The sequence below is a fragment of the Hemitrygon akajei genome, unplaced genomic scaffold (assembly GCF_048418815.1).
Source record: "Hemitrygon akajei unplaced genomic scaffold, sHemAka1.3 Scf000045, whole genome shotgun sequence".
Classification (NCBI taxonomy): Eukaryota; Metazoa; Chordata; class Chondrichthyes; order Myliobatiformes; family Dasyatidae; genus Hemitrygon; species Hemitrygon akajei.
Window position 1 is genome coordinate 3,888,379 of NW_027331931.1, and position 14,597 is coordinate 3,902,975.

Genomic DNA, 14,597 nt, shown 5'->3' on the forward strand with positions numbered 1-14,597 from the left:
CGAGGCAGGGGAAGTGTAGGAAGAGTCCATGGAGGGGAGGCCTGTTTCTCTGATGTTCTCTGTAATCTTTCTTAAAGTATTAAAGAAATGTGTAATCTTTAACTTTATGCTTTTTCGAAATCACGTCATCTTTTACTCGCTTAGATATTCACAGTAAAATAAATTTTGATTAGGGGTGTCCAAACTTTTGCACTTCACTGTATATAGAAGAAAAATGAGAGTGAAGGACAGTGGGGCGAGAGGAGTAAGACAGGGGAAAGGAGTAGGTGACGATGGAGGAAAGAGGCTGACGGAGAGGGGTGTGTGCTGAACGATTAGAGAGGGGTGAGAGAATGGTGGGGTTGAGGAAGAAAGGAGGGACGAAGTAGTAGACTGCGCTGTGGAGAGGCGAGGGAGGAAGATGATCAAGGAGCTGCTCACATTCAGACACGGTGTTGGGGGAGTTCCATTCCATCTGTAGGAAAATAGGACCAGGTGAGTAACAAGAAAATATCGAAAATACACAATAAAAGACGAACAAAGTCAAGACGATGAAGACAGAATGTAAGAGAAACCAGAAATTATACAGCACATTACAGAATCCTGAAACTTTTTAACTCAAGCAGATTACTTACACAGGCACAATCAAAATCATGCTTTAAATTGCAAACTCCTGAAAGAGACGACCCATTACTCTAAATAGAGTCCTGAGGGAGTTTTAGAGTTAGAGTTGGACAATCGTATTATGACCAATCAATTCCTGGTGATGGGACAATGCATGATACATATTCAGATATAATATTACAGGATAAAACAGCAAGAACTTAATAGTCAACCAATTAGAAACACGAGAGACATCTGCAGATATGTGTGTGTCATTCCAAATACATATAATATACAGAAATCAGTTTGGGAAACACAACAGAAATATGCTGACTTGAAAAAGAAAATTGAAAGACTATGGTACAAGAACAGGGTATACCATTGCCCCATTTGTAATATCTACGGGTGGTTTCATCCTAAACTCAGTGCTCAACATAATTACACCTACACAGCAATACTTAAGTGAATCTCCGGAAAGCTACAATAATAAACATCACTAGAATAGTAGGAAAGTTCCCAGTGTTACGTACCCCGTAACTGGGTGTCTGACCAGCAAAGATAGAAGAATCCGTTGGAGTCTGGTGGTACTATTAATAAACAGTGTTTATTAGTAAAATATACAAATCAATATCAACAATGCAAATGTACAGATAATACACGTTAGCAATACTAAACCTGAAAGTGTGGGTATAATAATAATCAATAATAAACAAGCTCTATCGATGTCTAGGGGATAATGAATTGTCATATGTGACTATAAAGTTCATTTCAGTTCTTACGTGCTGAGGTAGTTGTTGGTTCTTGTGTTTTAATCGTGGGAGAGAGAGAGAGAGCGAGCGAGCGAACAGTGACAGCTACAGTCAGTCAAACCTTCCTTTACGTTCTTGATCCGTCGATGTGTTGTGGCCATTCAGGTATGGCCCCTATGTCCTTCAGCTAGACCGTTCTTCTGTTGTGGACTCGTCACACTGACGTGAGTGTACACACACACAAGCCCCCACCGGCCCAGTTATAAACACTGTGAGTTAAACTGACCGATTCTTTGTTCGGTCTCCGGTGCCCCACACCTTCTCTTGGGTTCCAACACTCAAGCAGTGCTCACTAGTGTGTCCCTTGGTGCGTCTGAGGGGTGTCTTCCCAGACCTCACTTTTATCCCTACTCACGGGGTCTCAGGTGTCAATCAGTTTTGAATGGCTTAGCCCATCAAACCAGCCCACTCCGGCTGTCCACTGAGGAATTTTAATGAACAGAATGGTACCAAGTAAACAGCCCTCTCCGGAGCCATAAGTCTTTCAGGAGTCATAATATGGTGGAACAACAAGTCTCTTCCTCCCTGTGTTATCTCCCCCTTATCTGAAGCAGATGTTCCAGTCCCAGTTTGTTTTCCCTTTGACTCCCTTTCTCTCTCAGCATGGTAACAGTAACAGTTTGTGATTCTCCCGGGGGGGGGGGGGATATGGGCAACTCTGTACCATTCTGCCAATCACAGTTGTTCATCCTTCATAACACCAGCAATTGAAAAACGAGTTTTACCAGTCTTAGCTGTGAAAAAAAAGAAAAATTATTAACAGACATGTGTTTGTACTGGAGTGAATGCAGAGGAGATTCAACATGTATTTTGCTCGGATGGAAATTTGGAAAACAGCCAAACTCGACAGTTACAATTCGGGTCTGTGTCCAGGTGGATGTTGTCTGCTCATCGCGTGTTGACGGATCCAATGTTGGGTGCAAACAGCTAAATCTCATTGCGGTGCTGCCCAATCACTGCGAGCTCGGACCAGTCCCGATCTGACCGTCGGGGTGCCCACTGTGAATTCCGTCCGCTCTCCTTGTGACGGCCATATTTCCAGCAGCTGCTCCGTTTCCTCACCGTCAGCGAGAAGCACCGGCTTTGTCCGTCACTTGAGCGGTGAGTATTTACACTGCAGGGCGGGATTTATTATTGAACGTGGTTCGGCGATGATGACAACGGGGTTATGGTCAAAATTAAAGATAAGATGCAGGATGAATTTAATCACTGGTCGGAGGTGAAGGTCGCAGGGTGCGGGCGCCGAATGGTCTGTTCTCGTGTTGTGTCTCCATCGGGCTGAAAAACCAGTTTTATTCTCCCCGCTGCCACGTTCTCCAATGACCGCCGGTTTTGCACTGTCGAGGTGGAAAAGCCCCCTCCCACCACTGAGAAGAACTTAGACATTTTATTTTTTAATTAGTTGAATGATTGACATGACCAGATATCTCGCTGCGCTGGCGAACTGCTCTCTGAATTTGGACTGAGTTACTCTGTAAATAAACGTGTCTGAGCAGCTACTTAACACCATCAGCATGTATCCGGAATGTTCAAACATTTTCAAACACTTGGAGGGTTCCGAGCAGAAACGGACGCGGGGGAGGCAATGACGGAAAAATGAGAGCACAGTGGACAGTAGAGTAGAGACACACGGGGAAGAGAGAGATGGGTAGAGAAACTGAGATAAAAACGAGAGAGAGAGACGAAGGATCGGCGAGGGAAAGGAACGCGAACAAACTAGAGACGTGAGGGAAAAGAAATTACACGGGAGCAGACATTTTGGTTAGAAAGACTATGGCGGAGGAAGGTTGGTTGGAGATAGACTGAGAGTGTGTGACAGAGGAATGACCGACTGGGAGAAAAGAGAGACTAGTGGAAGAGAGTCTTGCAGAGATGGGGAGAGACACGAGGAGAGAAAGAGAGAAGATCAGGAAGAAAGAGAGAGACTGGGAGAAAGACGGGAGACAGGGAAAGGTTGAGAAGGAGCGAGTGACAAGTACGGGAGACAAGAGAATGATACGCATAGAAGGAGAGTGACGAGGAGAGAGAAACAGGGCGAGGGAGAGTTGAAGGAGATAGAACGAATGGACTGAGAGACGGGGGACAGAAACATTGGGGAGACAGGGGAGAAAGAGACCTGGGAGAGAAACTTATAGCAGAGAGATTGAGCGGGACAGTCTGGGAGAAATCCACTGGGCCAGATAGACTGGTTGAGAGAGATTGGAGGGAGAGAAAGAGGGAGGGGAGAGAGAGAGAGAGAGAGAGAGAGAGAGAGAGAGAGAGAGAGAGAGAGAGAGAGAGAGAGAGAGAGAGAGAGAGAGAGAGAGAGAGAGAGAGAGAGAGAGAGAGAGAGAGAGAGAGAGAGAGAGAGAGAGAGAGAGAGAGAGAGAGACTGGGGACACAGAGAGAATGTGGATGAAGGAGTCGGGTGAGAGCGCATGCGAGGAGAGAGACCGGAGTCAAGCAAGAGGCCGGAACGAAGAAAGAGACGGGGAGGGCGAGGTAGACGTGAGGAAGACAGGCTGTACAGAGAGAAACTGGGGGACTTGAGAGAGGATGAGTGAGAAAGAGAAAAGCAGGGAGATAATCCGGAGGTGAGAGACACGGTGTGGGGGTGGGTAGGATGGGAGACTGGGTGAGAGAGTCCCGGGTTGGGGAGCGATAGCGGGATTGGAAAGCGACAGTGATGGGAGAGGCAGAGACTGTAGGAGACGAGAGTGATCATGGGGGCTAGAGTGAGACTGGAGAATGTGCAGAGAGAAGGGGTCCAGTCTGGAGAGATATGGACGGGGAAGTGGGACGTAGGAGAGAAGACAGTTGAGAGGGAGACGGACCCGATGGTCCATGGGAGCAAAAAGCGGTGGGGAGGGGGGTGGAAGAAACTGGGTGAGAGCCGGAGGAGAAAGTGGAGAAAGAAACAGGGAGAGAGAGCGCGGAGAGAGTGGGGAGACAGAGACGGAGAGAACTTTGAGAAGAGAAAGACTGGGTGGAGATGGACTGGAGAGAGAGAGAGAGAGTGTGGCGAGTGACTGAGGGAGAGAGATTAAGGGGAGAGAGAGCACCGGTAAATAGAGACTGGGGACAGAGTGACTCGATAAGGGAGAGACTGGCGAGGGTGACTGGGGGAGAAGCACTGGGGAGAAAGGGGAGGAAGAGACCAGGAATAGAGACTTATGGCATAGAGATTGAGCGGGCCCGTCTGGGAGAAATAGACTGGGCAAGATAGACTGATTGGAGGGAGATTGGAGGGAGAGCCTGGGAGATAGACTGGAAGAAGAGAGACATGGGGAGAGCCCTCCTCACTCTTCCTACCCACGTCGTTGGTCCCGACTTGAACCACGACATCTGGCAGCTCACACCCCCCACCCCCCTTGAGCATATTGAGAACTCGATCGGAGATATCGCGGACCCTGGCACCAGGGATGCAACAGACCATCCGGGATTCTCGATCTCTTTCACAGAACCTCCTATCTGTCCCCCTAACTATCGAATCCACTATCATTACTGCTCTCCCCCTTTTCCCTCCTTCTTTTCTGAGGTGAGGTCCAGTCTCGGTGCCAGAGACGCAACAACTGCAACTTGTCCCTGGTAGGTCATCCCTACCAACAGTATCCAAAACGGTATACTTATTGTTGATGGGAACGGCCACAGGGGTGCTCTGCTCATTCTGTCTATTCCCCTTCCCTCTCCTGACAGTCACCCAACTACCTGTCTCCTCACCCCTAGGGGTGACTATCTCCCTGACACTCCGGTCTACTTCTGCCTCTGCCTGCTGAATGATCCGAAGTTCATCCAGCTCCAGCTCCAGTTCCCTAACTCGGTTTGTCAGGAGCTGAAGCTGGATGCACCTTTTGCAGGTGTAGTCATCAGGGACAACAGTGCTCACCCTGACTTCCCACAGACTGCAAACGGAGCACTCAACTGCCCTGACTGTTGCCCATCAGGCATATACGAGAGGATCTGCAGATGCTGCCATCCCCCTTTCTTTCTCCTTAGGCTTCCAGTCCCATGATCCTCCCCCTCCTCCATCTATGTATCCCTTTTGCCAATCAACTTTCCAGCTCTTAGCTTCATATCTCCCCCTCCTGTCCTCTCCTATCATTTCGGATCTCCCTCTCCCCCTCCCACATCAAATCTCTACTCACTCTTCTTTCAGTTAGTCCTGACGACGCGACTCGGCCCGAGACCATCGACTGTACTTCTTCATACTGATGCTGCCTGGACTGCTGCGTTCCAGCAGCATTTTGTGTGTGTTGCTTGATCAGGCGTGTGATTGATTGAATTTATGACATATTGGTCAAACCTATTCATTCAAAACCGGTTTATGTGAATACTCCGCTGAATTGTCATTAGACACGGGCGTTATCTACACAGATGTCCATTTAATGTAAACACATACTTCATTCCATTCCTCAGATCTTCTCTGAATTTCCTCTGTGTCAGTGTATAGATAGAAGTATTGGTGCACACGCTGAGAATTTGCAACATAAACCCAAATTGTTGTAGGATGTATACCGGGGAACTCAAATATCTGTTCTCGTAAAAATAGTTTTGCACTTGCCATTTCAGGGAATGGGCTAAATAGGGCATCCAAAATAATATGAAATTAGCTGATATAGAAAACAGCAAAATCATCGATTTTCTGCGTTTTTCCACCTCGGCATCTTTCTGATTGTCGCTGCTGTGCCGAAGCTTTCTGCGGACTCTATTTGCCACAACGATATGTCTTACGGTTAACACGTTAAACACCAGGATTAAGCCGATTGGTAACAATGGTGTTAAAATGCTCTGCAGTAATGTGTATCCTCTCCACTCGGGTGAAGTAATGTATTCATATGTGAGGGCGCAACGCCACGGCGTGTTGTCAATGATGACGTAAGGTTCAATGGCAAACTAAAACGGGACAGATTTCACGCAGCTCACTATAACCACGGTGACGATAACCACCGTTGCTGTTCTCTCGGTGCAGTATCGCTCCCGCAGCGTTGGGCAGCATATTGCGATGAAGCGATCGAAGGTAAAACTGACCGTGAACCAAACAGAACAGTCCCTGGTTACAACCCGAAATACAAGTGTCAGAGCGCACACAGGAGTGATGAGCAGGGATCTGGAATAAATGTAGATATTGTTGGTCTGTTCCACTAAAGCAACAACGATAACCACCATCAGATCCGCTGTGGCCATTCCAACCAGGTAACGGGTGATGCATTTGGAGAGTCCGCATTTTCCCCGAGGAAGGATCACAATCGCCATTAAATTAACTGCAAGAAATTGAGAAAGAATAGAAATGTAATCAGAATAAATGTAGACATTGTTTATCTGTTCCACTGTTGCCATTCCAAACACGTAATTACAAGAAATTTGGAAACAAAATAGAAATATGGTCAGCTCCCTGAATGCCCCCATTCTACCGATGCTATGCAGGGTATGGTCTGTTTGGAAGTAGAAAGCGGGAATCCAGCGTGTGCGGTCTCGGTCGCTGCACTCCGGCTGGAGGACAATGACGGATGTGAGTGTCAGTGGATTGGCGACCTTCCCACAGTTTAGAGCGAGGCATCCGAGTCCCTCGACTCGCGGACCGGTGAGCAGTCGATCGCTCCTGTAAACAACACCATTTCCATTATTAGAGGTGAAATAGCTGAAGGGATTGTTTGTAGCCGTGACAATGTGGAGTCAATGAGATATAAAGCACGAGTTCTCATTTACTGACTTACAGAAGAACAGACCTACGTGTCGAAAATAGACTGGACCGTCATTTAAATAAGCTGCCACGTTGTTATAAGGTCGAAGTGTCTGCACTGACAGAGACTCGGACCTAGAAAAGCAGAGACCAGCTTCACTTCAGAAAGCCGAGCGAGGTGAAATTATGAAACAGCGACAACATCGACACCAACTTAATTGACAAAAGAAGAAAACACTGCGATCGCAATATGAAAAAATGAAAATAAAACAATCAGATGCCTGAAACACCCATTCCGGAAACACGTTTCAGCCGACGGTAGCATCTGTGCTCAGTAACAGTGCGGATACCGCAGCAGAGTAACGACGGCACCATACATAAAGTGACCAGCTCCGGCATTTACCGGGGACACCAACCGCTACAAGTGTGGGATAGAAAATGGCCGCGATGTAGTAAATCGCCGGATATCCCATATTCCGTCAGAAGCAGCATTCAGTTGTACGGAACGTTTCAGCTGCTCAGATGGACTGGTGATCGGTTTAGCAGACTTTTATTGAGGAGAGAGCAATTCCACTGAGGCAATTAGCGTGGCTATCACGTCAGGGACATTAGTGACAGCCAACTGCACAAACACTTACGTTAAACTATTTTTACTCACTCTGTCCCCGTCTTATGTGTTTGACTCCTCAAGGAATATTGCAATCTATTAAATTTAAAACAAAGTATTATGTGGATTTTGCATGTTATTTTCCATGATACGTAGCTTCAGCTATTTAAATAGGATATTTTTTTCTATATCGGTGTTACTTTTAAAGTCGGTATTCATCTTGAAATCGACTTATTTTGTCATATTTGACGGAGCACATTCGCTTCTGAAATTGAGGGAGGGAATTCGTTCTGGCGGGGGAATGGAGAACACTTCTTTATTAAAGGGGAACTTTCGTTCATTCTTTTCTTTCGTTCATTCCAGTCATTCCGGGCCGTGTGAGTGATGAAAATCACAGTGACAGCTGACTTGTGTTATAATAAAATACACTGTACATATTCCTCCATACACTGTAAAAGATCCACAGCGATATTGCAGAGACCTGCGATCAAAACGGGAACGTGTCCTCGGGAGATTAGCGAGGGCTGTGGAGAGTTTGAAGAACAATGTTTTCCAGCGCACACGTGGGCCGCTTGGCAAGAACCTGACCTCTGCCAGTGAATGACTTGACCACCCCATACCCGTGACGTGCGATGCAAACTATTGAACTTTAAAGATATTCTCAAATCTGCCACTATTCTACCAATATTTCGCCATCCATTCTCTGTTTAAACAAAAGTAACAAGTAAACTCTCTGACCAATCTGCAGGTTTCCAGGCGGTTCTGTTATTTGCCAAGAAATTGTATTTCTTTTCTCCGGATTTACTGTCAGGTATATTGCTTTTTGAGTGTCAGTATGTGCAGAACAGCGATATGTTCAAGCTCATCTTCTGACACATTTCTTCCTGCTCCTGCAGTGCACCGCTCCGTGCCTATTGTGATAGTAATAGCGGTGAGCGGCCCTCGGCTTATTGGAGAACGTCACACCACTCCGTTTCCATTGTGGAACTCATACTAACGTGCGGCCCTCGGTTGACCCGATAAATTATCACCTCTGCCTTCAAATTGATCCTTCCAAAGTGAATCACTCCGTAACGTTCCGGGTTGAACTCCATCGGTAACTTCTCAGCACTGCCCTGCGTCCTGTCACTGTCCTGTTGTAACCTGTGACTACCTTCTATACTACCCATAATTCAGCCAACTTCCACATAATTGAAAATACAATTATTTTCAATTTCCTCCATTTCCTTATTCATATCACATATAAAGAAGATAAATCCGAGGGTCTCAGAACAAATCTCGGCAGGACACCACTAGCACCAGTATCCAGGGAGAAAACGCTCCATCCACAACTATCCTCAGCCTTCTTGGGCGTCAGTCCTGAATCCACCAGCCAACTTTCCCAGGACACGAAGCCTTCTGAAATGTCTTACCATGGTTGACCGTAAGTATAACCGTCACATTATCATAAATTGAACCAGGCTCGTGAGACATGATCGGCCCCTCAAAAGGTCATACTGACTCTCCCAAGTTAGGCAATGCTTCTCCAAATTCCACTTAAATCTTGTTTCTAAGAATGATCTCCAATAATTTGCCCATCATTGAAGCAGGACTCTCCGCTTCCTGCAGTCACCCAAGGTTTCTCCCCACCACACGAGAGTACTTATCTATCCTAATCTATTTCTTTTTTTTACAAAAGTTCCAGTATATCCTGTCTTACTGTATTTTGTCGCACATCGGACCGTTTAACCCACTATCACAAATATCCCTCTGACTTGTGAATACTGAACTAAAGTCTTCATTCAGGACCTACCCTTATTCCCCCGACTTTAGAGGCTTGTTTCACTTTGTATCCCCGTTCGGTCAATGGACAATAGACAATAGGTGCAGAAGTAGACCCTTCGGCCCTTCCAGCCTGCACCGCCATTCTGAGATCATGGCTGATCATCTACTATCAATACCCGGTTCCTGCCTTGTCCCCATATCCCTTGATTTCCCTATCCATAAGATACCTATCTAGCTCCTTCTTGAATGCATCCAGAGAATTTGCCTCCACTGCCTTCTGAGGCAGTGCACTTCACACCTCCACAACTCTCTGGGGGAAGAAGTTTTTCCTTAACTCTGTCCTAAATGACCTACCCCTTATTTTCAAACCATGCCCTCTGGTACTGTACTCTCTCAGCATCTGGAACATATTTCCTGCCTCTATCTTGTCATATCCCTTAATAATCTTATATGTTTCAATCATATCCCCTCTCAATCTCCTTAATTCCAGCGTGTACAAGCCCAGTGTCTCTAACCTCTCTGCGTAAGACTGTCCGGACATCCCAGGAAATAACCTTGTGAATCTACACTGCACTTCCTCTACAGACAGGATGTCCTTCCTTAACCCTGGAGACCAAAACTGTACACAATACTCGGGGTGTGGTCTCACCAGGGCCCTGTACAAATGCAAAAGGATTTCATTGCTCTTGTACTCAATCCCCTTTATAATAAAGGCCAACATTCCATTAGCCTTCTTCACTGCCTGTTGCACTTGCTCATTCACCTTCAGTGTCTGATGAACAAGGACTCCTCGATCTGTTTGTATTACTCCCTTACCTAATTCTACACCGTTCAGATAATAATCTGCCTTCCTGTTCTTACTCCCAAAGTGGATAACCTCACACTTATTCACATTAAATGACATCTGTCAAGTATCTGCCCACTCACCCAGCCTATCCAAGTCACCCTGATTTTTCCTAACATCCTCATCACATGTCACACTGCCACCCAGCTTAGTATCATCAGCAAACATGCTGATGTTATTTTCAATGTCTTCATCTAAATCGTTGACGTAAATCATAAACAGCTGTTGTCCCAATACCGAGCCCTGTGGCACCCCACGTCACGACCCGCCATTCCGAGAAACACCCATTCACCGCTACCCTTTGCTTTCTATCTGCCAACCAGTTTTCTATCCATGTCAATATCTTCCCCCCAATGCCATGAGCTCTGATTTTACCCACCAAACTCCTATGTGGGACCTTATCAAATGTCTTCTGAAAATCGAGGTACACAACATCCACTGGATCTCCCTTTTCTGACTTCCTGGTTACATCCTCGAAAAACTCCAATAGATTAGTCAAGCATGATTTGCCCTTGGGAAATCCATGCTGGCTCGGCCCAATCCTATCACTGCTATCCAGATATGCCACTATTTCATCTTTAATAATGGACTCTAGCTTCTTCCCCACTACTGATGTTAGACTAACACGGCGATAGATCTCTGTATTTTTCCCTCCCTCCTTTCTTTAAAAAGTAGGATAACATTAGCCATTCTCCAAACCTCAGCAACTGATCCTAAGTCTAAGGAACATTAGAAAATGATTACCAATGCATCCGCAATTTCCAGAGCTACCTCTTTTATTACCCTAGGATGCAGACCATCTGGACCTGGGGATTTGTTAGCCTTCAGTCTCATCAGTCTACTCATCACCGTTTCCTTACTAATGTCAATCTGTTTCAGTTCCTCTGTTATTCTAGGTCCTTGGCCCATCCATACATCTGGGAGAATGCTTGTGTCTTTCCTAGTGAAAACAGATCTAAAGTACTTATTAAATTCTTCTGCCATTTCTCTGTTTTCCATAACAATTTCACCCAACTTATTCTTCGAGGGGCCAACATTGTTCTCAACTATCTTCTTTCTCTTCACATACCTAAAAAAGCTTTTGCTATCCTCCTTTATATTCCTGGCTAGCTTGCGTTCGTACCTCATTTTTTCTCCCCGTATTGACTTTTTAGTTAAGTTCTGCTGTTCCTTAAAAAAATCCCAATCATCTGTCCTCCTACTCACCTTAGCTCTGTCATACTTTTTTTTAATGCTATGCAATCTCTGACTTCCTTTGTCAACCACTGTGGCCCCTTTCCCACACTTGAAACCTTTCTCCTCCGAGGGATGAACTGATTTTCCACGTGCAGTTTTCCCAAGAATACCTGCCATTGCTGTTCCACTGTCTTTTCTGCTAAGATATCCGTCCTGTTAACTTTGGCCAACTGCTCCCTCATGGCTCCATAGACTCCTTTGTTCAACTGCAACACTGACACCTCCGAGCTGCCCTTATCCTTCTCAAATTGCAGATAAAAACTTATTATATTATGGTCACTACCTCCTAATGACTCATTTACTTCAAGATCGCTTATCAAATCCTGTTCATTACATAACACTAAATCCAGAATCGCCTTGTCCCTGGTCGGCTCTCGTACAAGCTGTTCCAAGATTGCATCCCGTAGGTACTCGACAAACTCCCTATCCTGGGGTCGAGCACCTACCTAATTCTCCCAGTTCACCTGCATGTTGAAATCCCCCATAACTACTGCGACATTACCCTTGCCACATGCCAATGTTAACTCCCTATTCAACTTGAACCCAATATCCATGCTACTGTTTGGTGGCCTGTAGACAACACCTATTAACGGCTTTTTGCCCTTACTGTTCCACAGTTCTATCCACACAGACTCTACTTCTCCTGATTCTATGCCCCCCCCCCCTTGCAAAGGACTGAATCTCAGTCATCACCAACAGGGCCAACCCACCCCCTCTGCCGAAATTTCCGCCCCTACAATAGCACGTATACCTTTGTACATTCATTTTCCAGGTCTGATCTCCCTGTAGCCATGTCTCCGTTATCCCAACAACATCATAGTTACCCATTCGCACCTGAGCTTCAAGCTCATCCGCCTTATTTCTGACACTTCGTGCATTCAGATATAGAATTTTTAGCCCATTTCTCCTCTCTCTGTTTGAATCGCTGCCTATTGTGCTTAACCCAGCTCCCCGAACTCCCATCGGGCTGTACGCCCCTTGAATTTTGTTGTCCTTCCTAAATTTACTTATTCTTTCTGAACATTTAACTCCATGTTCCGTCGGACCATCCCTCTGTACATGTGTCCTCCTTATCACTTGTTCTGCCTCACCTTTCTCTACTACCCACTTAATATTCCGGAACCGTGTAGTCCCTACCTGTCTATTCTTCATCTCGCTGTCCTCTCTCACATCCTGGATCCCCGCCTCCTCCAAATTTAGTTTAAACCGCCCCAAGAAGCGCTAGCAAACTTCCCTACAAGAATGTTAGTACCGATCCAGTTAAGGTGTAAACCGTCCCTTCGGAACAGATCCCACCTTCCCTGGAACAAAGCCCAATTATCTAAAAATCTGAAGCCCTCCCTCCTGCACCATCCTCTCAGCCACGTATTAATCTGTATAATCTTTCTGTTCCTTGCCTCACTCGCACGTGGCACAGGTTGCAATCCTGAGATTGTTACCCTGGAGGTCCTGCTCTTCAGCTTCGCACTTAACTCCCTGAACTCCCTACGCAGGACCCCTTCACTCATCCTACCCAAGTCATTGGTCCCTACATGGACCACAACATCTGGATTCTTGCCCTCCCTCTCGAGAATAACCTGCACCCGATCTGAGATGTCTCGGACCCCGGCACCAGGGAAGCAACATACCATCCGAGACTCCCGATCGTCCCCATAAAATCTCCTATCCGCCCCCCTGACTATAGAATCCCCTATCAATACCGCCCTCTTCTCTTCCCACCTCCCCTTCCTAGTCGAGGGTCCAACCTCAGTGCCAGAGACAGGACCACTGCAGCTTGTTCCTGGTAGGTCATCCCCACCAACAGTATCCAAAACGGTATACTTATTGTTGATGGGAACGGCTACAGAGGTGCTCTGCTCTCTCTGTCTGCTCCCCCTGCCTCTCTTGACTGTCACCCATTTGCCTACTTCCTGACTTTTCTGTGTGACTACCTCCCGATAACTCTTATCTATCTCTGCCTCTGCCTCCCGAATGATCCGTAGTTCATCCAGCTCCTGCTCCAATTCCCTAACTCGGTCTGATAGGAGCTGCAGCTGGATGCACCTTTTGCAGGTGTGGTCATCAGGGACAACTGTGTTGACCCTGACCTCCCACATACTGCATACGGAGCACACCACTGCTCCAACTGTCTCCCCCATTACCTGATCCCAGATTAGGCAGAATAAATGAATAAAGAATCTACTGACCTTACCTTTTTACCTGAGTGAGTGTCTGACGCTACTGTACCAGAATGTGTCACGGGATGATGTGGAGGGAGTTTCAGTCTGTTTCTGACCTCTGTTGTGTTTAATGGGAGTGTGAAATCGGACGTTGCAGAAGGAGATTCAGTGGCAGATTCTCTCAATGTCTGATCGTTGGAGTGTGTGATGGGATGATGTGGAGGGAGCTTCACTCTGTGTCTCATCTGGGGAGTGTTTGATGGGAAGGCAATTTAAAGGGAGCTTCACTCTGTGCCTGAATTGAGGAGTGTGTGATATGAGGGCGCAGAGAGACCTTCATTATTTGATCCGCAGTGTGTGTGCGTTAGGGCGGTGTGTAGCGAGATTCACTCTGTGTCTGATCCCGGGAGTTTGCGATGGGATGATGCGGAGAGAGCGTCACTCTGTGTCTCACCCAGGGAGTGTGGGATTTGACGGTGTGGAGGAAGCTGTACACTGTGTCTTACCCCGGGAGAGTGTGACGGGACGGAGCAGAGGGAACTTCACTAAGGGTTGGAGTCCCGGAATGTGTGTTGGGATGTGCTACAGGGAGCTTCTCCCTGCATTTGTACCAAGGATTGTATGATTGAACCCTGTAGAATGACCTTCAGTCTGTGTCTGACGCTATCTGTATACGAACTTCCAATCTCTTTTGTCGTTTTTGTCTGCGGGAGCAACGAGAGTGCGCGGGAAGGAGGGGGTCAGAACATTGCGCATATCTGGGGTGCGAGGGGGCGGTGGTCAGCCTGGATGGGGATGGGGTGTGCGCAGGTCCTGGGGACCAGACACCATCAGAATGACCTCCCTCAGCCTGGAGCTGAGACGCTGCTGTGTCAGTGTGAGGATCTCAGACCCATTATTGCATATCACCGGGTGCAGGGTGGGGGGGGGGGCAGCA

The 14,597-nt window shown here is 46.8% G+C and overlaps 1 protein-coding gene across 1 annotated transcript in view; it reads right to left on the reverse strand.

The window, feature by feature from the left end:
- The window catches only part of LOC140720622 (NACHT, LRR and PYD domains-containing protein 3-like), a 745,417-nt gene that overhangs the window by 702,723 nt on the left and 28,097 nt on the right, over positions 1–14,597 (reverse strand). The window lies entirely within an intron of this gene.